The sequence below is a fragment of the Eulemur rufifrons genome, chromosome 7 (assembly GCF_041146395.1).
Source record: "Eulemur rufifrons isolate Redbay chromosome 7, OSU_ERuf_1, whole genome shotgun sequence".
NCBI lineage: Eukaryota > Metazoa > Chordata > Mammalia > Primates > Lemuridae > Eulemur > Eulemur rufifrons.
Window position 1 is genome coordinate 163,976,476 of NC_090989.1, and position 24,033 is coordinate 164,000,508.

Below are 24,033 nucleotides of genomic sequence, written 5' to 3' on the forward strand. Positions count from 1 at the left end.
ATGAAGGCCCTTCTTACCATATACCTAGTAGGGATTTCTGCATTCCTCACCAGTCTGCCTGCAATTAAAAGTGTGTTATCTTCTCTACTGAAGTTGGGATAATTGGTAGTTATTTTCAGAGCAACTCATCAGGATGATAGAGATTGATTCCTTTTGACTGAAGTAGCAGAAGTGTTGAACATTCATTGGACATGGAGTTAACGTTGCTAGGACTGCAATTTCCCAAACCATGTGTCTGATAAACATGTCTTCAACATTTGCAAACAATCCAAAGTTACTTTTCCCCCTTCAATTATTTCTTCTTCTCATTCCAACATCCTGTCTAACAATAAGTGTATGATTCTGTACTCATTTCTCTAGTTTGGAAAAAAATATTTGTCCTTGAACAGTAGGGCAGAAACTGAGCTACTGTGAAAATCAGAGAGGAAAAACAAAGAACAGAAGGAGAATAGTGCCTATTTCCTTTGGCACTTTTTGCTCAATACTCAAATAGCTTACTTACCCCAACTCAGGGTTTTCTCTCCTCCTGCCTCCACCTCTTTTATACCTTCTCACAATCAGTAAGGATTAAGGGCAAGTAATGCTCCCGTTCCAGAAGGGAAAGGAGCCCCATTTGGAACACTCTGCTCCCTTCTGATGACGCATTCAGGGTGCAATCTGTAATATCCATCTTTACTTCATCTGCTCCTACAGAGATAAGACTCTCACTCTCTCAGTCTCTTTCTCTCTTTCTCTTTCCCTCTCTCCCTTCCTCCTTCTCTCCTCTTCATTTCTAGTCCACCTGTCCTGAGGATAATGCCCCAGCCTGAGCAGGCCTAAGCCAACTAGCCTAGACCAGCACCAACCAGGGTTAAACAATCTCTCTCTCTTGTTCTCTGGCTCCACTTTCCCAAGTGCTATGGGTGTTCTGGATTGGTCACCTCTCCCATTGTTCAAGTGAGATGTGACACTCAATTAGGGCTGAAGGGAAATAGATAGCTTGCTCTGGATCCAGGCCCCTGAAGCTATTTTAATGCTGGTAAAAGTGTTCACCAAAGGTTCAGCCCAGCTCACTGGGATTCTATATGGGTGCAGAAGGGCCAAAGATCCAGCTAATAATGAGGGTTGACTTAGCTTTCATTTGGCCTCTTTTGTTGATTTTTTTTTTCCAGGAAAAAAAAGGAGTTGAGTCAAATAGGAACTGGGCCCATTATTATCATAACAAACCACAAGATAACCCTCCATCCCAATGCCGCAATCCAGATTTATTTTAGGCTAATGAAAAAGAAATACAAAAGAAAAAAATGAATCCTAAATTATGTGCATTCTTAATCAGAGTCATGTAAACAGAGAATCCAAGCCATTATCCAGAAACAGCATCTACTTCAAATTAGTTTGTGATAATTTCTTTTCATGGAGTATTTTTATGTTTCCCTTCTCTTCATGATAGGTGACATGATTTCCCATTTAAAATGGTGGCAGATTTTCCTTTAGAAACAAATGCTGTTTTAAAAGTGAGTTTATTCAAAGAAATATTAAATATTCAACATATTAATGCATATACTGGTCATACACAGGCATGGCAAAAACTATATAAGGGGCACGTGGATCACTTTCATGCCATTTTCGAAACTGATGCATGACTCCTGTTGCTTCCAAACCTCCTCAGAATAAAACAGCATTCCTCCTGACAGGTGTGTGAACTCAAGCCTTTTTCACATATGGGAGGCATTAATATATCCATCACTGCTAATCCAAAATTTCCACTAGCACTGTTTTCATACTGGTACTGTCTATGGCCCCCTATTCCCCGATGCATGGAGTTCAACCTTTTGCTTCTTAAGGAAAAGCATTTTTCATGATTCTAACGATTCATTTCAGGCAAATGCCACCCTATCCCACATGTAGCACACCATTCATTCCTACCTATGCACCCTTCCTCATGTTGTCCTTGCACCTGGAATATACTTCAGAGGTCTTATCTGTGGGTGCTGAGTAGAATAAAGCTTGTAATCCTCCTGTATCAAGCCCAGAGTTCTTGCTATTGCAACAACATACTGCATACTCAAAGCATGTGTAGAAAATAAAGAACTTTATTCCAACAAGACTTTGTTTGCAGAAGGAAGATTAGACTGATTGAATACATTGTTCTACACTGATTTTAATTGGTGCTATAATCTGATCTGTCTCTAACCAGCTAATCGGTATTTAATCGGTTGCTTTAATTTTATTACAAAGCAGCTAGAATGCAGCTGTAGCTAGGTGCCACACAAGTAAATAAAATGTATTATTATTATATTTATGCATATGAGTTTTATTCTGCTTGTGTCAAAACTATACTCACTTCCACTCGCCTCAAAATTTGTTTGTATTAAGCCATTACTGTGCACTTGCATGGTGGGAACAGTTAGAAATGTCTATTTATTGCCAAGTGTAAGTTGTATAATAAATTTCTAGATGTACCCACCTTCACTTGCCAAAAAATCTTGTGATTCATTTAAATATTTATACAGTGCTTCAATTACTGACATTGTTTCTATTAATTAATGATATTGGGATTTAATTCTATGGAATAAATAAACACAGAAGGAGAAATAACAGAACAAATTTATGCATAAAAAAGAATCTGACTTGATTGCCCCGAATATAATTCCATGCTAGAGTTTCTACACAGTTCCCTGGAGAATGAGGCACGTAGTAGCATGAATAAAACTCTGAGTGTTTTAGGAGCTTTGAACATGGGTACAATAGGTTCCAAAGTCCTATGTAAGTATTTGAACAACTTGACCTTATTTCAGCTTCTTGAGAGAACTATTAGGGACAGTCACAGAATCAACATGAAAAATTATTAAGAACCCACACAGTGCCTGCCTGAAAGGACCCAGATAACTACAGCAAACTTCAAAAAAATAGTAATAATAAAATCAAAACACCTTGAAGCTGTTCTTTTAGATCGCTACATATTTTTAACAAGTAATTTACTGGGAGTTCGCTTTTGCTTTTTCCTGTCATTATGGCCGTGCAGGAACACAATGCCCTCAGTCTATGTCAGTCTGGAGAGCTTTGCTTCTCTCTCAGGAGGAGGCATGGTACAATGACGAAAAGAAAGGCTTTGCATTACAGAGACCTTGGCTGCAGCCCCAGCTTCTACATACTCGCTGCAAGACCTCGCACCATGTGCTCTTAAGCCTCAATGTCCTCATCTGTAAAATAGGAGTCATGGCAGCTACTCTTATACTGGTGTGAGGATCAGAGGAGATAATGCCACGAGGCTCTAGCCAAGGGGTCTGGAATCTATTAGGCTCATTTAGCACAGTCATTGCCGCTCACCTCAAAATCTTCTCCTCGTCCAGCTGAGATTCATTTATTCAACAAATGTTTATTGGGCATCTATGGTGGACCAACCATGGGCTAGGAACACAGCACACAACATTGAAGGTGTAATTTGAAACACAAGGTCCAATTTGTTCAATGAAAATGAAGATTACTAGATTTGCCTAAACATGCCCAGGTAGATGTTTACAATCAAACCAAGATTAAAGCAAATATCACAGAATTATATTGATACAATGGGACGTTAGGAAAGAAAGGGTCCCTTAGTCCAAGCTTCTTCTTATATAGGTAAGGAAACAAACTGTTGTTTACTCAACAGCACTAAAGTAATACTTGGTGCTATTTTGCTATTTGTGAGGCATTTGTATGTAATATAAGACAAGGATCTCCTAACATTCAGGTTCACACTAGACCAGATCCAACGATTAACTTCTGTGCATATAATTGCCCTGTCATGAAACAACAGTAACCACATAAGAGGAAAACATGTATAACAAAGATGAGTTTATAGAATGACCTAACCACTAGTTGCATTGTACTCTTGTCCTAAAATTTTAAACCAGTTCTACCCACACACCACAGAGAGAATGGTTAGAGAAATATACCTGTGTGGGTACAGTGGGAATGTTCTAGGTAGTCATGTAAGTCCCATTCATTTTGCTTCTGCATAAGGTCCTGATACTGTTCCTGTTGTGCTCTGGTTCTTGAAATAATGGTGAAATAATGGTGGAATACTGAAAAGAAGGGTTTCTTCAAAGGTTCTAGTACCCAGTATTGAAAATACCAAGTTAGCTGGGCCTCAGCATAGTTTGGTCTGCAAAAACTATCTTAGCCTTAAGGATGCACAGACCAACCTTATCACAATCATCATGAAAAGTGCTATTAAAAAAGGCAAATAGTTATCAACATAGTGGTTATTCCAAAAGTTCTGCAACAACTTCTCGGAAATACCTACTCACCTAGGCCAACGCATAGATTGGTCTTAGAGCCATTCTCGATTCCCAGCTGTTGAATCAAATGATTCTTAAAATAACAGTGAAAAGTGCAGATCCTGTTTCAGTCTAAAGACTTTAGTCTGCAATTTTCAGTGCTGATACAAATGTGCACTTCTCACCTCTGGAGATAATCAAATAAAAAACAGGACAGAAAGAGGGCCTGCATTTACACCCCACACAAAAATCTCAACTCAAACAAAGGATTCTTATGCTAACAGGTGAAAAGTGCTCCGGTTCTTGAAATAATGGTGGAATAATACTTAAAAGAATGGTTTCTCCAAAGGCTCTAGTACCAAGCATTGGAAATACCAAGTTAGCTGGGCCTCAGCATAATTTTGCCTGCAAAAACTATCTTAGGTTTAAGGATGCAGAGACCAACCTTATCACAATTGTGGTGAAAAGTGCTATAAAAATGGCAAATAATTATCAACATAGTGGTTTTTCCAAAGTTTCAGTCTAAAGACTGAAACAGGATCCGCAGTTTTCACCTCTCACACAAATGCACACTTCTCATCTCTGGCAATTATCAAATCAAACACAGGACTGACAGAGGCCCTGCACTTGCCACCCCACAAAAGAACATCAACTCCAATGAAGGATTCCTATTCTAATAGGTGAAAAGTGCTCCAGTTCTTAAAATAATGGTGAAACGATGGTGGAGCAATACTGAAAAGAATGGTTCCTTCAAAGATTCTAGGATCTAGTATTGGAAATACCAAGTTAGCTGGGCCTCAGCATGGTTTAGTCTGCAAAAAATGTCTTAGGCCTAAGGATACAGAGAACAACCTTATCACAATTATGGTGAAAAGACCTATAAAAAATGGCAAATAATTCTCAACATGGTGGTTAGTTTAAAAGTTCTGCCACGTACACCTTGGAAAAATTAAATTACCTTGGCCTACATATAGATTGTTCTAGAGAACCATTCTGGAATCCCAGCTCATGGATCAAATGATTCTTAAAATAACAGTGAAAAGTTAGACTGAAACAGGATCCTCACTTTACACCTCTCCAAGAAATGCGCAATTTTTATCTCTGTCTATAATCAAATCAAACACAAGATTGACAGATGCCCTGCACTTGCTACCCCACATAAAAATCTCAACTCTAACTAAGGATTGTAATTCTAATGGCTGAAAAGCGCTCCAGTTCTTGAAATACTGGTGAAACCATGGTGAAATAACACTGAAAAGAATGCTTCCTTCAAGTTCCTTGTACCAAGAATTGGAAATACCAAATTAGCTGGGCCTCAGCATGGTTTGGTCTGCAAAAACTATCTTAGGCTTAAAGATGCATGGACCAACCTTATCAGAATTATGGTGAAAAGTGCTAAAAAAATGGCAAATAATTATCAACATAGTGGTTTGTTCAAAAGTTTCAGTCTAAACACTGAAACACGACCCAAACTTTGCACCTCTCCCAGAAACGCACACTTCTCATCTCTTGCAATAATCAAATCAAACACAGGACTGACAGAGGCCCTGCACTTGCCACCCCACAAAAAAATCTCAACTCCAAGTTAGGATTCTTATCCTAACGAGTGAAAAGTGCTCCGCTTCTTGAAATACTGGTGAAACGATGGTGGAATAATACTGAAAAGAATGGTTCCTTCAAAGGTTCTAGTACCAAGTATTGGAAATACCAACTTAGATGGGTCTCAGCATGGTTTCGCCTGCGAAAACTATCTTAGGCATTAACCATGCTGAGACCAACCTTATCAAAATTATGGGGAACAGTGCTATAAAAAATGGCAAATAATGCTCAACATAGTGGTTATTTCAAAAGTTCTACCGAATACATTTTGGAAAAACTGAGTTTCCTGGGCTAACACATAGATTGGTCTATAGAACCATTCTAGATTCCCAGCTGAGAAATCAAAAGATTCTTAAAAAAAAAACTGAAAAGTGCGGATCCTGTTTCAGTCTAAAGACGGAAACAGGATCAGAACTTTTCACCTCTCCCACAAATGCGCACCTCTCATCTCTGTCGATAATCAAATCAAATACAGGACTGACAGAGGCCCTGCACTTGCCACCCTACAAAAAAATCTCAACTCCAAAGAAGGATTCTTATGCTAATGGATGAAAAGTGCTCCTCTTTTTTAAATAATGACGGAAGGGTGGTGGAATAATACTGAAAAGAATGGTTTATTCAAAGTTCTAGTACAAAGTATTGGAAATAGCAAGCTAGCTGGGCCTCAGAGTGGTTTAGCCTGTGAAAATGATCTTAGGCTTAAGGGTGCAGAGACCAACCTTATCACAATTATGGTGAAAAGTGCTAAAAAAATGGCAAATAATTATCAACACAGTGGTTTTTTCAAAAGTCCAGTCTAAAGATGGAAACAGAATCTGTACTTTTACCTCCAGCAGAAAAGTGCACTTCTCATCTCTGGCCATAATCAAATCAAAGACAGCACTGACAGAGGCTCTACACTTGCCACCACACACAAAATTCTCAACTCCAATGAAGGATTCTTATACTAATGGGTGAAAAGTGATACGGTTCTTAAAATAATGGTGAAACGATGGTGGAATAAAATGTAAAGAATGGTTTATTCAAAGTTATAGTACCAAGTATTGGAAATAGCAAGTTAGCTGGGCCTCAGCGTGGTTTGGCTGTGAAAACTATCTTAGGCGTAAGAAAGCAGAGACCAACCTTATCACAATTATGGTGAAAAGTGCTAAAAAAAAATGGCAAATAATTATCAACATAGAGGTTTTTTCAAAAGTTTCAGTCTAAAGATGGAAACAAAATCTGCACTTTTCACCTCCAGCAGAAATGGGTACTTCTCATCTCTAGCGATAATCAAATCAAACACGGGACTTACAGAGGCCCTGCACTTACCACCCCACACAAAAAACTCAACTCCAAGTTAGGATATTTATTCCAATGGGTGAAACGTGCTTCGGTTATTAAATTAATAGTGAAACAATGGTGCAAACAGACTGAAAAAAATGGTTTCTTCAAAGATTCTAGTACCAAGTATTGGAAATACCAAGTTAGCTTGGCCTCACCATGATTTGGTCTGCGAAAACTCTCTTAGGCCTAAAGATGCATAGACCAAAGTTCTCACAATTATGGTGAAAAAGCTATAAATAATGGCAAATAATGCTCAACATAGTGGTTATTTAAAAAGTTCTGCCGAATTCATCTTGGAAATATTGAGTTACCTGTGCCAACACATAGATTGGTCTAGAGAACCATTCTGGATTCCCAGCTGAGGAATCAAATGATTCTTAAAAAAACGGTGAAAAGTGCAGATCCTGTTTCAATCTACAGACTGAAACAGGATCCGCACTTTTGACCTCTCCAAGAAATGCGCATTTCTCATCTCTGTTGATAATCGAATCAAACACAGGACTGACAGAGGCCCTGCACTTGCCACCCCACACAAAGATCTCAAGTCCAACGAAGGATTCTTATACTAATGGGAGCAAAGGGCTCTGGTTCTTAAAATAATGGTAAATTGATGGTGGAATAATACTGAAAAGAATGGTTTATTCAAAGTTCTAGTACCAACTATTGGAAATACCAAGTTAGCTGGCCGTAAGCATGGTTTGGTTTGCGAAAACTCTCTTAGGCTTAAGGATGCAGAGAACAACCGTATCACAAATATGGTGAAAAGTGCTAAAAAAAATGGCAAATAATTATCAACATAGTGGTTTTTTCAAAAGTTCCTCTCTATAGGCTGAAACAGGATCCACACTTTTCAACTCTACCAGAAATGGGCACTTCTCATCTCTGTCTATAATCAAATCAAACACAGGACTGACAGAGGCCCTGCACTTGCCACCACACACAAAAATCTCAACTCCAATGAAGGATTCTTATACTAATGGGTGAAAAGTGCTACGGTTCATAAAATAATGATGAAATGATTGTGGGATAATACTGAAAAGAATGGTTTGTTCAAAGTTCTAATACCAAGTCTTGGAAATAGCAAGTTAGCTGAGCCTCAGCGTCGTTTGGTCTGTGAAAACTATCTTAGGCTTAAGGAAGTAGAGAACAACCTTATCACAATTATGGTGAAAAGTGCTTAAAAAATGGCAATTAATTATCAACATAGTGGTTTTTTCAAAAGTTTCAGTCTAAAGACGGAAACAGGATCTGCACTTTTCACCTCCAGAAGAAATGTGCACTTCTCATCTCTGGCAATAATCAAATCAAAGACAGGACTGACCAGAGGCGCTGCACTTGCCACTGGTGTCACACAAAAAACTCAACTCCAAGTTAGGATTTTCATTCTAATGGGTGAAAACTGCTCCAGTTCTTATATTAATCATGAAACAATGGTGCAAAAAGACTGAAAAGAATGGTGTCTTCAAAGGTTCTAGTACCAAGTATTGGAAATATCAAGTTAGCTGGGCCTCAGCATGGTTCAATCTCTGAAAACTATCTTAGGCTTAGGAATGCAGAGACCAACCTTATCACAATTATGGTGAAAAGTGCAATAAAAAATCGCAAATAATTATGAACATAGTGGTTTTTTCAAAAGTTCCTCTCTATAAATTGTAACAGGATCCTCACTTTTCAACTCTCCCAGAAATGGGCACTTCTCATCTCTGTAGATAATCAAATCAAACACAGGACTGTCACAGGCCCTGCACTTGCCAACCCACACAAAAAACTCAACTCTAAGTTAGGATTTTTATTCTAATGGGTGAAAAGCACTCCGGTTCTTATATTAATGTTGAAACAATAGTCCAAAAAGACTGAAAATAATGGTTTCTTCAAAGGTTCTAGTACCAAGTATTGGAAATACCAAGTTAGCTGGTCTTCAGCATGGTTTGGTCTGTGAAAACTCTCTTAGCCTTAAAGATGCATAGACCAACGTGCTCACAATTATGGTGAAAAGTGGTATGAATAATGGCAAATAATGCTCAACATAGTGGTTATTTCAAACGTTCTGCCGCATACATCATGGAAAAATTGAGTTACTTGGGCCAAAACATAGATTGGTCTAGAGAACCATTCTGGATTCCCAGCTGAGGAATCCAATGATTCTTAAAAAAACAGTAAAAAGTGCGGATCTTCTTTCAGTATTTAGACTGAAACAGGGTCCACACTTTTCACCTCTCCCAGGAATGTGCACTTCTCATCTCTGTCGATAATCAAATCAAACACAGGACTGACAGAGGCCCTGTACTCCCACCCCACACAAAACATGCAACTCAAAGTTAGAATTTTTATTCTAATGGGTGAAAAGCCCTCTGGTTCTTATATTAATGGTCAAACAATGGTGCAAAAAGACTGAAAACAATGGTTTCTTCAAAGGTTCTTGTACCAAGTATTGGAAATACCAAGTTATCTGGGTCTCAGCATGTTTCATCTGTGAAAACTCTCCTAGACTTAAAGATGCATAGACCAAAGTTCTCACAATTATGATGTAAAGTGCTATGAATAATGGCAAATAATGCTCAACACAGTGGTTATTTCAAAAGGTCTGCCACATACGTCTTGGAAAAAATGAGTTACCTGGGCCAACACATAGATTGGTCTAGAGAACCATTCGGGGTTCCCAGGTGGGGAATCAAATGATTCTTAAAAAAACGGTGAAAAGTGTGTGGACTGAAACTGGATCCCACTTTTCACCTCTCCCAGAAATGCGCACTTCTCAACTCTGTAGATAATCAAATCAAACACAGGACTGACAGAGGCCCTGCACTTGTCACGCCACACAAAAATCTCAACTCCAACGAAGGATTCTTATACTAATGGTGAAAAGTGCTGCGGTTCTTAAAATAATGGTGAAACGATCGTGGAATAATACTGAAAAGTATGGTTTATTCAAAGTTCTAGTACCAAGTATTGGAAATAGCAAGTTAGCTGGGCCTCAGCGTGGTTTGGCTGTGAAAACTATCTTAGGCTTAAGGAAGCAGAGACCAACCTTATCACAATTATGGTGAAAAGTGCTGTGACAAATGGCAAATAATTATCAACATAAAGGTTTTTCAAACATTTCAGGATAAAGAGTGAAACAGGATATGCACTTTTCACCTCTCACACAAATGCCCACTTCTCATCTCTGGCGATAATCAAATCAAACACGGGACTCACAGAGGCCCTGGACTTGCCACCCCACACAAAAATCTGAACTCTGACTAAGGATTCTCATAATAATGGGTGAAAATTGCCCCGGTTCTTGAAATATTAGACAAACGATGGTGGAATAATGTGGGGAGTGGTCTAGGCCTCCTAGTGTACCCGCCCAGGACATGCATAGTCAGGCCCTCCACCTATCCCTGTGGGACACGCTTGTGGGAAACACCTATCCGGGGCTATAAAAGCAGCTTGCATTTCCTGTTCGAGGTCTCTCGCCATGTAACTGTTGTAGGTGCCTCATTAAACTACTGCTGGAAGAACTCCAACTGGTCGTGTCGTACTTGCTGGCAACTGCGGCGCGACAAGTGGTGCCGAAACCCGGGAACTCTCGCACCAGGCGGAGACGACCTCATTAGAGGTGAGTTCAGAACCACAGTAGTAGAGGTAGAGTTGGACCCCCACCTTTGATCGTGCTTCACTATGGGAAATTCCCCGAGCGCCCAGCTGCTCCGTGCTCTACAGGAGCTTTTGGCTGCACGAGAGTTGAAAATCCCCGAGCGTGTCTTACGGCATTTTATGCAGGAAGTAGATCGTGTGGCACCATGGTTTCTCCACTCGGGCTCTTTCACCGTTCCGAGCTGGGATAAATTAGAGAAGGACCTTCGCTGTGCCCATGCTACTGGGCTCCTTCGAGAGTGCGTCCTTCCTATTTGGGCATTGGTGCGCACCTGCCTAGAGGACTCTCCTTGTAGTATTCAAGTGCAGCAGGGGCAGCAGGCTCTGAGTGACTATCAAGATAATATGTCAGAAAGGGATAAGGGTGGTCCGGACCGGCCGGGGCGTTCGAGAACCCGGTCGGAAGAAAAGCGGGGAGCCGCCCGCAAGGGAGGGCGCTCAGGAAGGCGACGGGGACGCCCGTTGCCCGGCCCGTTATCTAGGGAGGACGTGGCTTGTAAAATGGCCGCCCTCCGTCTGTCTTCGTCTTCTACTTCTTCTTCCTCTTCTTTGTCCCGCTCTTCTTCCTCGTCTCGTGAGAGGGAGGCGGAGCTTTCTCCTGCCGATAAGGCGGACTTGGAGGAGGCGGCGGCGGCGTATGAGGCGGAGCGTTATCGCCCGCCTCCGTATGCCTCCGCCCCTCCCCCACCAGTTGATGGCGGGGGAGGTACATCTTTCATGTCCGACCGGGTTCGGAGAAAAGTCAGCCAGTGCTTTAGCTGGAGAGCGCGCCTGTCATGTCGTCACGCACTGTCTAGAAGCATGGGCTGCCTGGGGCAAGCCTGAGGTCCTTAAGACTGATAACGGCCCGGCCTATACTTCCCGGGCCTTTCAACAATTTTGCCGCCGTCTCGGCGTTACCCATCGCACTGGCTTGCCCTATAACCCCCAGGCCCAGGGCATTGTAGAACGCGCCCATGGCACAATCAAAGTCTACTTACAAAAACAAAAGGGGGAGGCTGGGGCTTTGGGCAGTGGCAGGTCTCCCAAATCTGCCCTATCTCTTACTCTATATACTTTAAATTTTTTGCTGCTGGATGACCGTGGTCGCTCGGCGGCAGATCGCCATGTGGATCCTGGCCCCCCCCTTTCCGAGTGGGTGATGTGGAAAGATGTGCTTTGTAATCAATGGAAAGGACCGGATCTGATTCTCAGCAGATCCAGGGGAGCTGTTTGTGTTTTTCCACAGGATGCCCCGGACCCTATCTGGGTTCCGACACGCCTCACGCGACGCCTCAGTCATCCTGCTGCTTCCTCGCCAGCTCCTGACGACGATGCTGTTGTGGCGGATTCTGCTTTCCCTGACCATGACCCTCCTCGCCCTGGGAGTGCTGTCCAGGGCGAAACGTCGTTGGGCCATCCTGCCTGTATTCCCGAGACCCCTGCCGGTGTCTCATGATTCGCAGATATTCCCCCGGTTCTTTATTACCAATGCTTCCCTAGGACTTCCCTACCTCCCGTGGTCCAACGAGTCTGGAGCGGTTCCCGGCAATGAATCCTATATCCTTGCTGGGTCCTTGTGCTTTACTACCATTATCCCGACTAACGGCAACCTGTCCTGTATACTTCTTGCCAACCAGACGGGTGCTTGGGTGGACCGGCCGCGTCCCCGCAACGGGACCTTTGCTAATGGGACTTTTGTGACAGGGATGTGGCCTGCGTTACACAAAACTGAACATTTGAGACCGCTGCGTCAGGCGCTCAGTTTTCCAACGTGACCTTCCGTCCCACGCCTGTTTGTCTCTGGCCTCCATTCATCTGGATTGTGGCCCGCCTGGAAAACCATAGGGCCACCCTTAACTGCTCAACCGTAAACTGCACGTATACACGTTGCTGGAATGCCTCAGAACACAGGATGGCCGTGGTTGCACGCATGCCCCGGTACGTCCCCTGGCCGGTTGACGCACCGGATTCGTTGGTTCTCTTTCGACATCGTAGGGACTTTGGCGTGACAGCTCTTGTCTTTGCTATTGCAGCGGCCTCCGCTGCGGCCCTTACTGCCGCTTCGATCGCGGCGGCGGGCGCCGTACAAACGGCACAGGTCCTAAATAACCTGTCAGCAACGGTAGCAACTGCCTTGGACACACAAAGCTCTATCAACTCACACCTGGCGGGAGGGATTATGCTCCTAAATCAACGTGTGGACTTGGTTCAAGAACAGGTGGACAGTTTGGTACAGCTCGCCCAGCTTGGTTGCGAGCGACGACTGCCGGGATTGTGTATTACTTCGATCCCATATTCTAACCTTTCCCAGGCGGCCAATCTCTCTAAAGAGCTTTCTCGGCTGTTACAGGGCTCTTGGTCTGCCAATTTCTCCAAGCTAGCCACTCAGTTACAACTAGAAATCACCCATATTAATTCTACCCGGTTAGATCCTATGCTTACTGATGGCCTCCTCCCCACCTTTTTGTCGCTTCTACACGGGGTTCGGGAATGGGCAGGTCTTGGATCCCTGGGCCTGCTGGGATGTCTTGCTTTTGGCCTCGTGTTCTGGATGCTCATGCGTGTCCGTTGGCAGCAACAAAGGGATCGAGTGGTCATGGCTCAAGCCTTTGCTGCCCTTCATGAGGGCTCTCCTCCTGGAGTGTGGATAAGCATGTTACATACGGACGGCAACTACCGCTTTTCCCCTTGACAGCATGGCGTGGCCCTTGCACCCCGAGGGCTTGTCCCCATTGCACCGGGAAGGGCGCGCGACCCCTGTTTTGTGGTCAGCCCTTGCACCTTCATGAGCTCTCGCTCATTGCACTGAAGAGCGGTGACCATACGCCCCTTGGTGAACTGTGACCCTAGATCCGGACTGGGGCTTCCGTTCACCATGAGGCAAAAACAAAAGGGGGAGCTGTGGGGAGCGGTCTAGGCCTCCTAGTGTACCCGCCCAGGACATGCATAGTCAGGCCCTCCACCTATCCCTGTGGGACACGCTTGTGGGACACACCTATCCGGGGCTATAAAAGCAGCTTGCATTTCCTGTTCGAGGTCTCTCGCCATGTAACTGTTGTAGGTGCCTCATTAAACTACTGCTGGAAGAACTCCAACTGGTCGTGTCGTACTTGCTGGCAACTGCGGCGCGACAGAATAATACTGAAAATCATGGTTTCTTCAAAGGCTCTCTTACCAAGTATTGGAAATACATGTTAGCTCGGCCTCATCGTAGTTTTGTCTGCAAAAACTATCTTAGGATCAAGGATGCAGAGGCCAATCTCATAAAAATTATAGTGAAAAGTGCTATAAAAAATGGCAAATAATTATCAACATCATGGTTATTTCATATGTTCTGTCGCATACATCTTGGAAAAATTAAGCTACCTGGGCCTACACATAGATTGGTCTAGAGAACCATTCTCAGTTCCCAGCTGATGAATCAAATGATTCTTAAAATCACAGTGAGAAGTGCGGATCCTTTTTCACTGTGAAGACTGAAACAGGATCCACACTTTTCACCTCTGACACAAATGCGCACTTCTCATCTCTGTCCATAATCAAATCAAACACAGGAGTGACAGAGGCCCTGCACTTGCCACCTCACAAAAAGTCTTAACTCCTAGGAAGGATCTTATGCTAATGGGTGAAAGTGCCCTGGTTCTTGAAATAATGGTGAAAGGATTCTGGAGTAATACTGAAAAGAATGGTTTCTTCAAAGGTTCTATTACCAAGTATTGGAAATACCAATTTAGCTGGGCCTCAGCATGGTTTGGTGTGAGAAAACTATGTTAGGCTTAAGGATGCAGAGACCAACCTTATCACAATTATGGTGAAAAGTGCTATAAAAAATGGAAAATAATTATCAACATAATGGTTATTTCAAAAGTTTCAGTCTAAAGACTGAAACAGGATCCGTACTTTTCACCTCTCACACAAATGCACACTTCTCCTCTCTGTTGATAATCAAATCAAACACAGGACTGACAGAGGACCTGCACTTGCCACCCCTCACAAAATCTCAACTCAAACGAAGGATTCTTATGCTAACCAGTGAAAACTGCTCCCAGTCTTAAAATAATGGTTAAACTATGGTCCAATCATACTTAAAAGAATCCTTTCTTCAAATGCTCTAGTACCAAGTACTGGAAATGACAGGTTAGCTGGGCCTCAGCATAGTTTAGTCTGTGAAAACTATCTTAGGCTTAAGGATGCAGAGACCAACCGTATCATGATTTTGGTGAAAAGGGCTATAGAAAATGGCAAGTAATTCTCAACATGTTGGTTATTTCAAAAGTTCTGCTGCATACTTCTTGGAAAAACCCAGTTACCCGGGCCTACACATAGATTGGTCTAGAGAACCATTCTGGTTTCCCATTGATGAATCAAATGATTCTTAAAATAACGGTGAAAAGTGCCGATCCTTTTTCAGTCCCAAGACTGAAAAAGGATCGGCACTTCTCACCTCTCACACAAATGAGCACTTCTCATCTCTGGCGATAATGAAATCAAACACAGGGCTGACAGAGGCCCTGCACTTGCCACCCCACACAAAAATCTCAACTGCAAGGAAGGATTCTTATGCTAACGTGTGAAAAGTTCTCTGGTTCTTGAAATAATGGTGAAAGGATGGTCAAATATTACTGAAAAGAATGGTTTCTTCAAAGGCTCTAGTACCAAGTATGGGAAATACCAAATTAGCTGGGCCTCAGCATTGTTTTGTCTGCAAAAAGAATCTTAGGCTTAGGGGTTCTATATGGGTGCAGAAAGACCAAAAATCCAGCTAATAATGAGGGTTGACTTAGCTTTCATTTGGCTTCTTTTGTTGATTTTTTTTTCCAGGAACAAAAGGAGTTGGGTCAAATAGGCCCTGGGCACATTATCATCATAACAATACCACAAGCTAACCCTCCATCCCAATGCTGCAATCCAGATTTATTTTAGGCTATTGAAAAAGAAATACAAAAGAAAAAAATGAATACTAAACCATGTACATTCTTCTTTGGTTTTGCCAGTTAGTCAGAGTCGTGTAAGCAGAGAGTCCAAGGCATTTCCGGAAACAACATCTACTTTGAATTAGTTTGTGATAATTTCTTTTCATGGAGTATTTTTATGTTTCCCTTCTCTTCACGATAGGTGACATGATTTCCCATTTAAAATGGTGGCAGCTTTTCCTTGAAATACAAATGATGTCTTAAAAGTGAGTTGATTCAAAGAAATATTAAATATTCAACATATTAATGCCTACACTGGTCATACACAGACATGGCAAAAACTATATAAGGGGCACATCGATGACTTTCATGCCATTTTCGAAACTGATGCATGACTCCTGTTGCTTCCAAACCTCCTCAGAATAAAACAGCATTCCTCCTGACAGGTGTGTGAACTCAAGCCTTTTTTACATATGGGAGGCATTAATATATCCATCACTGCTAATCCAAAATTTCCACTAGCACTGTTTTCATCCTGGTACTGTCTATGGCCCCCTATTCCCTGATGCATGGAGTTCAACCTTTTGCTTCTTAAGGAAAAGCATTTTTCAACCATTCATTTCAGGCAAATATCCTATCCCACATGTAGCACACCATTCATTCCTACCTATGCACCCTTCCTCATGTTGTCCTTGCACCTGGAATATACTTCAGAGGTCTTATCTTGTGGATGCTGAGCAGAATAAAGCTGGTAATCCTCCTTGTACCAAGCCCAGAGTTCTTGCTATTACAACAACATACTGCATACTCAAAGCACGTGTGGAAAATAAAGAACTTTATTCCAACAAGACTTTGTTTGCAGAAGGAAGATTAAACTGATTGAATACATTGTTCTACACTGATTTTAATTGGTGCTATAATCTGATCTGTCTCTAACCAGCTAATCGGTATTTAATCGGTTGCTTTAATTTTATTACAAAGCAGCTAGAATGCAGCTGTAGCTAGGTGCCACACAAGTAAATAAAATGTATTATTATTATATTTATGCATATGAGTTTTATTCTGCTTGTGTCAAAACTATACTCACTTCCACTCGCCTCAAAATTTGTTTGTATTAAGCCATTACTGTGCACTTGCATGGTGGGAACAGTTAGAAATGTCTATTTATTACCAAGTGTAAGTTGTATAATAAATTTCTAGATGTATCCACCTTCACTTGCCAAAAAATCTTGTGATTCATTTAAATATTTATACAGTGCTTCAATTACTGACATTGTTTCTATTAATTAATGATATTGGGATTTAATTCTATGGAATAAATAAACACAGAAGGAGAAATAACAGAACAAATTTATGCATAAAAAAGAATCTGACTTGATTGCCCCGAATATAATTCCATGCTAGAGTTTCTACACAGTTCCCTGGAGAATGAGGCACGTAGTAGCATGAATAAAACTCTGAGTGTTTTAGGAGCTTTGAACATGGGTACAATAGGTTCCAAAGTTCTATGTAAGTATTTGAACAACTTGACCTTATTTCAGCTTCTTGAGAGAACTATTAGGGACAGTCACAGAATCAACATGAAAAATTATTAAGAACTCACACAGTGCCTGCCTGAAAGGACCCAGATAACTACAGCAAACTTCAAAAAAATAGTAATAATAAAATCAAAACACCTTGAGGCTGTTCTTTTAGATCGCTACGTATTTTTAAGAGGTAATTTACTGGGAGCTCGCTTTTGCTTTTTCCTGTCATTGTGGCCGTGCAGGAATACAATGCCCTCAGTCTACGTCAGTCTGGAGAGCTTTGCTTCTCTCTCAGGAGGAGGCATGGTACAATGATGAAAAGAAAGGCTTTGCATTACAGAGACCTTGGTTGCAGTCTGAGCTTCTACATACTTGCTGTAAGACCTCGAGCCATGTGCCCTTAAGCCTCAATTTCCTCATCTGTAAAATAGGAGTCATGACAGCTACTCTTATACTGGTGTGAGGATCAGAGGAGATAATGCCACGAGGCTCTAGCCAAGGGGTCTGGAATCTATGAGGCTCTTTTAGCACAGTCATTCCCGCTCACCTCAAAAATCTTCCCCTCATCCAGCTGAGATTCATTTATTCAACAAATGTTTATTGGGCATCTAGGGTGGACCAACCATGGGCTAGGAACTGAACACACAGCACTGAAGGTGCAGTTTGAAACACAAGGTTCAATTTGTTCAATGAAAATGAAGATGACTAGATTTTCCTTTAAAGACAACATGCCCAGGTAGGTGCTTATGATAAAACCAAGATTAAGGCAAATATCACAGAGTTAGATTGATACAATGGGATGTTAGGAAAGAAAGGGTCCCTTAGTCCAAGCTTCTTATATAGGTAAGGAAACAAACTGTTGTTTACTCAACAGCACCAAAGCAATACTCAGTATTACATAGTATTTTGCTATTTGTGAGGCATTTGTATGTACTATAGGACAAGGATCTCCTAATGTTCAGGTTCACACTAGACCAGGTACAATGATCTACTTCTCTGAATATAATTACCCTGTCATGAAACAACTGTGACCACATAACAGCATAACATGTCTAACAAAGATGCCTTTATAGAATGACCTAACCAGTAGTTTGATTTTATTCTTGTCCTAAAGCTTTAAACTAGTTCTACCCACACACCACAGAGACAGTGATTAGTGAAATACACTCGTGTATGTACAGTGGGAATGTTCTAGGTAGTCATGTAAGTCCCCCTTACTTTGCTCCTGCATAGGGTCCTGATACCGTCCCTGTTGTGCCTGGTTTCAAAGCTCTTGGCAGGATGTCCCATTCCTCATCTGCTTTACCTAATGATTTTCACCTATTGAATTGGCCCAGAAAGGAAACCCATCTATTCTGGCACCTTGTCCATACCTAAGGCTATCTTTGTACTGACAGCCTTGCTGGGCTCTCCAGGACCTTTACTGAGGAGTGCTCAAAGAGAAGGGTCAGCACTTTATGCAAAAGAAAGAGAAGTCATGAGCTAACCATGAAACTCTGAATAAATCACATATGTTCTAATCTTCATTCTCCAAATCACATGGAGGGACTTCTAAATTACCTTCCATCTCTGAAACTCTATGGAGATGCATCATCACAGCAAAAAATATATCTATTATAGAAGGCAAAGGAATCTTCTCACCTTCTCCAATTGGTACCAACTAGATTACTCCACAAAAAGATACTTGACATTGTTGAAAAAACAAAAACCAAAACAAACAACAAATATCCTCTTATACTGTTATCAGGAACTGTAGGCCATGTATTAGCAGCAGAGGATAAGTATTGGTTGTTGGATAATTTTTAATATGAGATCAAAGGTATGTCTATTGCTTATTAACATTTGTGTCCTTCTGACAGCCAGGTCACCTGTTCCAAGGCTGAAAAAAATTAGTTACAATGCTGGTAACGAGTTGTTAGTTTCAAAAATCTCTGAAATAAGGGACATCATTCCTTTCTGGTTAGCTAAATCTATAAAATACCTATCTGTGAAGAATACAAAATGCTCTTACAAGAACTTTAAGACTCAATGAGCGAATGCATGGCACACAGACCAGCACTCCTACCTCCTCATACTATAGCAGATGTTATTAATCAATCAGAGAATCCTTTCCATTGTCTGTGCACAGCCTTCAAATGCCTCTCAATACAGCATCTCAGGTAACTGCTGACAACAATCATAATTTGTGTAAGTGATAGAAGCTATTTGGAATCCCTGGCTTTGTGAAGTTGACTCTGTTCCCCTCACTGCCATTTAGAGCATTAAGAACCAAGAATCTCACAGCACAATTACTTAAATGAAATAAGAAAGGGATCTTGCTTGCAGGAACATGCCTCTGAATATTAGTAGGGGGTTTCAACCCTGAAACTCTCCAGAAGTTTATTTCTTACCACTCTAATATCTGGCTTTTGCTTCTTCTGCCCTCTCCCCTGCTCTTAAAGTATAAAGGTCATTTCTAGGTCAGAAGGGAGAGTCCTCAGATTGAGTTCTGGCCAAAAATTGTAACATCTGAGATTTCCACACTTCATAGGATGAATACAATCCCAGAGCTGTCTGGGAATGCAGAGAGAGAAAGAAGCCAAGGGAGCCCACACTGCTGAGGCTGAGAGGATGGTTTGGTGATGGGCAGGAAGGGTGGGCAGTGGCCGTGCAGTTGGAGATGGGATGGGAGCAAGGTGGGCAACAAAGGCCCCAAAAGAATGGAGCCACAGAACACAACAATACAAACTGAGTGAAGTTTGAAGTTCAGCAAATAAATGTGAAAACCCTAGTCTTGAATGAACAGTACCTTTTTACATGGAGCCTGGATTATCTTTCCCTCCTGTAAGTATCTTTCCTTTCTCCACCTTACAGCCCTCCTCGCCTTCCTGTCCCTTCCATTTTCTTTCCCTTCACATCCCTCCAGTCCTTCTCATCACAGTCCTTCTTTTTTAACTTCCATTTCTTTCTTTTCTGCATTCTCCCTCATCATTCCTTCTTCACTTTCTCTCTTATTCTCCCTTGTCCAAGCTTTAGACAATGCTGCTCACTAGCCCATTGCCTTTAAAGAGCTTGTAAGGGCTAAGGGGCTTGTAGCTTCCTTCCTCCCATGCAGCACAGCACAGAGGGGACTCAGAGGGACAGAGCGAAGCTGTAGGCTCCTGGGTACTACACAGCAGAGGTGAGGACAGGCCACCCAAGAGAAGGAGGCAATGAAGTAGAAAGCAGAGGTAGAAAGACTATGTCAGCTCCACCAACAGGATCAATAAAGTCCAGGAACAGGGCTGCCATAAAGTTGGCAGAAAACCAACAGAGCAGATGACAGTCTAAGACACGATGTGATACAGGTTGGTGTGGGGAGCAGAGGGAAAGAAGTATGAGGTAAGTAAGCAAAGCTGCAGTGTTAATAAGCAGCATGACTGGAAACAGACCCGAAGGATGGATGTGAGGAAGAGGGCGCACACTGAGCGTAAGAAGCAAAAATTAAAGGGATGAACCGTGCCTTTGTAACACCTGACACATAGGGAAAGAGTTGCGCCTATTAAATGACAGCACCATGTGTGGAAACTAGTAGATATTTCTTGGGTTTGCTTGAATTTATATCTTAATATCACTCTGGAAATATGGAATTATTGTTCTGAGACTCAAGAATAACCTAAATCAATTTGGGAGCCAAAATAAAACCAAATGTCTATTCTATTTGGACAATAATGTGGATTGACAGCATAGAAATTCTTCGTTAAACTCACCCAATTGGATCTGAAGGTCAACCCTATCATAACAGGGTACCTTGGAGAGTCATTCTTCCTAACTAGTTATCGATTCGTAAAAAATCATGAATGTCTTATGACAAATGACTGTTCGCGAATTGTTACCTTGGATCAACAAGGAGTAAATATTGGCATTTTCATATGGCAATCTGCTATTTGGGAATAATCTAGCCTTCCTGGAAGGATGGAAATAAAGCACATAACAGTCATTTACCAATCATATAATGTTAGACACCGGTAATTTGTCATTCGCTGCAGTATTCTAGAGTCATTAGAGGAGCCATTCAACTGCTCTCAGACATACCAGCTATGATCGTGTAGGAAACGTGATTCCGTGGGCTGAATGTACCAGGTCTGCAGTAACATTTCATTACTCTAGACTGAAAGTTAATGACCAGTGCAAACCACCAGGCTACTATGGTAAAAGAACAGCAGTAAAAGGGCCTAAATAAATCAGAAATTTAAATGGTATATTCATTTTAGTTAGAGTCGTTAGTCAGAGCAAAGTGATGGTCCAGTTCACCTATGCAGCAACTTACATTGATCATGACGGTATTTTAAGTAATATTACTCTTTAATTCATTAAACAAATATTTGATTAGTACCTACTACGTACATGACACTCTGTCACACATTACAAGACATATTTAGATGTAAAAGAAATAATCTCTACCTTCGAGAAACTTTTGTAGGAGAAAAAAGACATTTTGCAGGACTCTGACACAATAAAATATGATTACATCATATAAGATTCTTTCTAAGCTCTCTGCATTGCAAAGCCAATGGTAAGAAATACATTTCCCAGGATACTTTTCACTGAATGCTTCTGAGTGAAGTTTGCCAACAAGAGGAGAGTGAAAAGATACAGAAGGAAAAGAGATGGAGAAGCTATTCTTTGTAAGTCAGACAAGTGTGTACAAATGAGATATTCCTCACTGCTGTACATTGAGAAATGGCCCTGCTTTCTGTATTGAAACTGTGATGTGTCTATGAGTTATTAACACCCTTGTCATTAACATCTCTTGCCCCTGAGTCACAATTGTTAGAACTATCATTATTCAGGTTCTTCTATTTTACATGCTTTGTTTCTTTGCATGTTCACTCCAATATGTGTATATTTTACATAAGGTCACCTGTTTGGATGGCCACAGGACCTATTCACACTATACCCCTCACAAGCTCACCACCCTATATGTGCTGGTGTTTGTCGTTTAATTTATTATATAAGTCTTCACATTTGCAAATATAAACAGAAGAGATTCTGAAACACTACAGGAAATTCACAGAAGCCACACCTGGTGTCAACATATTCCATCACATCTTAATGATTATGATGTATACAGATGTGCTGGACCCGTGTTCTCCTCCATATTCTTTGATTCTTTTTTTAAAATTTTAATTATATGCATAATACACTCCTGGAATTAATAGGAAATTATAGCAAGGTTGTAGGACATAAGGTTAATATACAAGATCAAGCATTTCCTTATATACCATAAATGAACAATTGGAATTTGAAATTAAGAACACAATACTATTTATATTAACTCTAAAAAACTTAAATCAAACAAAATATGTACAAGATCTATGTGAGGAAAACTACAACACTTTGATGAAAGAAATCAAGAAGGTCTAAGAAAAAGGAGAGTTATCCATGTATATGAAAAGAAAGACTCAATATTGTCAAGATAGTTCTTCTCAACTTGACCTATGATTTCAATGCAATCCAAATTTTTAAAATTCACAGCAAACTATTTTGTGAATATTAACAAAATGATTTTAAAGTATATAAGGAAAGACAAAAGACCCAGAATATGCAACACAATATTGAATGAGAAGAAAACAAAGAAGGACTGGCACTCTTGACTTCAAGACTTAATGCATTTTCTTCTAGAATTTTAATGGTTTCATGCCTTAAACTTAAGTTTTTAATACATCTTGAATTAATTTTTGTATCTGTTAAAAGATGGGTATCCTGTTTTATTCTTCTGCATGTGGCTATCCAATTTTCCCAGTACCATTTATTGAATAGGGCTTCCTTTCCCCAGCGTATGTTATTTTATCTGCTTTGTTGAAGATCAGTTGATTGTAGGTAGATGGTTTTATTTCTGGGTTCTCTGTTCTGCTCCATTGGTCTATGTCTCTCCTTTTATACCAGTACCATGCTGTTTTGGTTACTACAGCCTTGAGGTATAATTTGAAGTCAGGTAATGTGATGGCACCAGATTTGTTCTTTTCACTTAAGATTGCTTTAGCTATTTGGGTTCCTTTTTGGTTCCAAATGAAGCAATAGGGTTATTTTTTCTAGATCTGTAAAATATAATTCTGGTATTTTGATGGGGATTACATAGAATCTGTAAATCACTTTGGACAGTATGGACATTTTAACAATGTTGATTTTACCGATCCACAAGCAGGGGATGTTTTTCTATTTGTATGTGTCATCTGTGATTTCTTTCATCAGTGTTTTATAGTTCTCCTTGTAGAGGTCTTTAACCTCCTTTTTAAAGTATATTCCTAGGGTTTTTCTTTTTTCTTTTTTTTTTTTGCAGCTATTGTGAATTGTATTGAGTCCTTGATTTGACTCTCTAGTTGAGTGTTATTAGTATATAGAAATACTACTGATTTGTGTGCATTGATTTTGTAACCTGAGATTTTGCTGAATTTATTTATCAATTCCAAGAGTCTTGTGGTGGAGTCTTTAGGATTTTCTAGATACAAGATCACATCATCAGCAAACAGGAATAGTTTGATCACCTCTTTCCCAATTTGCATACCATTTATTTTCTTCTCTTGCCTGATGGCTCTGTTTAGGACTTCCAATACTATGTTGAATAGCAGTGGTCACAGTGGTCACCCTTATCTTGTTTCAGTTCTTGGAGGAATGGTTTGAAGTTTTCCTCATTCGGTATGATGTTGGCTGTGGGTTTGTTATACATGGCTTTTATAATTTGGATGTATGTTCCTTTTATGCCTAGTTTGTTGGAGGTTTTTATCATGAAAGGGTGCTGGATTTTATCAAATGCTTTTTCTACATCTATTGAGATGACCATGTGGT